Here is a 1,860-nt window from a genome sequence, read left to right as displayed (position 1 = left end):
TGTATGTCATTTCGGTTTAAATTTATAATTTAAATTTCTCGTGAAATGTTGTTGCAATATCTCATTATTTCCTACCATAAGACACCGCATCTGTAATATGTGATAAATTCATAATTGAAATAGCGTTACGTAACTTCGGAATAGATCAATAACCGTTTTATACTAACCCATTTGTGTAGGGGCATTGAAGTTAACGTTTAAAGCTGTTAAACCCCATGTATTTAAGCTCTACTGCATTAAAAGCTTTAAAATTGTAGGTGAGCTGTTACGCAATGTACAATGAAGGAGATTGAGATTCAAAAGAACATATAAGTATTTTATATATATTTGTTTAGCAACCATTTATTTAAAGATCATACTATTGTTTTTAAAATAAACCCGTATATGTCTTCCATGAGCCCCATTAATGCATTGCATATACAATATACAAACTTAATATTCCGTTAAAATCTAATTCTTAAACAGTACATTGGCTAGTCATTCGAAGTGTAAACAATTGTTTGCGTATAGCCCTTACTGAGCCTGCTCCTTTCTTCCGGATCCAGAGGCGGGCCGGCCTCACGGTGCCGCTGACGACGGGGCGCAGGGTCAAGGTCATAGTACATCTTCTATTTCCGACAGGCCGCTAAGAATTGTAAGGACCCTGAGTAAGGACCCCGCTCAAATAATCGGCATTCACCCATTACATTTTGTTGGCTGCCTTGCAAAGGGGTTCTGTAAATAAAAATAGCATGCATGTGTACGATAGTTTTTAAAGTATAGAATAATCTAGAGCAGTATATCTGACTCATTTAACCATGTCAGTCAAAATAGTTCGAAAAAGTAAAAACAGACAAGAACATCCATAATCTCAAAACCACGTCACTAAAGACTTCCGATATAAACGTTAAGAATTCGTTGCACGTAGCCGTTGTTAATTCATTTATTTAAGACTGACATGATGTGTACGTTATATCCTTGTATTAAAAACCGATTATATTTCATGTTAATTATTATCATAAAATAAAATTTCCACCTTTTTTAAAAATGTAACCGAATGTGCCTGGCCGCTGATAGGTTCGTTACTAATGGTTGTGACGCTTAGAAATAATTGTGACGTCATGCATTAAAAATATGGCGACGTCATAGAATGACATACATTGCACATGAGTTTTAACTTGTTGTCTGACGCAAAAGTGAAATACCGTTAACAAATGGATTACCTGGTTTAATTTCCTCTTATCATTTTCAATAATTTAATTATTGTCAAATTGACAAAATAAATGTACATTTACTCTGCAGTTAAAAATAAAAGTCTTCCTGTAAGTTTACGGCCTGTTTTCAATACTTCATCTGACGGTGTTTGAAGATATTTTCAAGATCAACATCAAAACAAAGTTGTTGTTTTTTCAGCTTGTCGAGTTAGTACTAAAATGCCATTCGATTTCATAAAGGCGGACCGGGTTCAACCCCTGCGAAATGTTAAAGAATGCTTCATGAACTATTCGCATTGTCTTCATGAACCATTCATGATGGTGCTTCATGAAGACTTCATGAGAAACATGTGAAGACAAAATGAGACTTATTCCTGAAAAGTTCATAAAACAGAGTTCATGAACTATTCATGAAGTGGAAAATGCATCAAATCTTCATCATATCATGCATCCTTAATGCCAATGAAGAATTCATGAAGAGTTCCAGAAGTTTACACACCTAATATTCATGAATTATTCATGAAGTATACACATTTTAGTTTTATTCATGAAACTGTACATATTTCATATTCATGAAGAATTCATGAATTTTTTGCTCAGTTGTTCATGAAACTTTACTTCATGAAGAGTTCCTGCATTTTGTTGTTCAATATTTTAATGTCTGTAT

General features: G+C 33.8%; 1 long non-coding RNA gene across 1 annotated transcript; it reads right to left on the bottom strand.

Annotated features, from left to right (window-relative positions):
• Positions 1-309: 309 nt before the first annotated feature.
• On the bottom strand, positions 310-1,091 carry LOC127867438 (uncharacterized). Its single transcript, XR_008043496.1, has 2 exons — positions 1,016-1,091; positions 310-714 (listed from the first exon to the last, which is right to left on the bottom strand). It is a non-coding gene; the product is annotated as an uncharacterized LOC127867438 (long non-coding RNA).
• Positions 1,092-1,860: the final 769 nt, after the last annotated feature.

The sequence above is a fragment of the Dreissena polymorpha genome, chromosome 2, assembly GCF_020536995.1.
Source record: "Dreissena polymorpha isolate Duluth1 chromosome 2, UMN_Dpol_1.0, whole genome shotgun sequence".
NCBI lineage: Eukaryota > Metazoa > Mollusca > Bivalvia > Myida > Dreissenidae > Dreissena > Dreissena polymorpha.
Note: the sequence above shows the minus strand (reverse complement) of the source record. Positions and strands in the feature narration are given on the sequence as shown.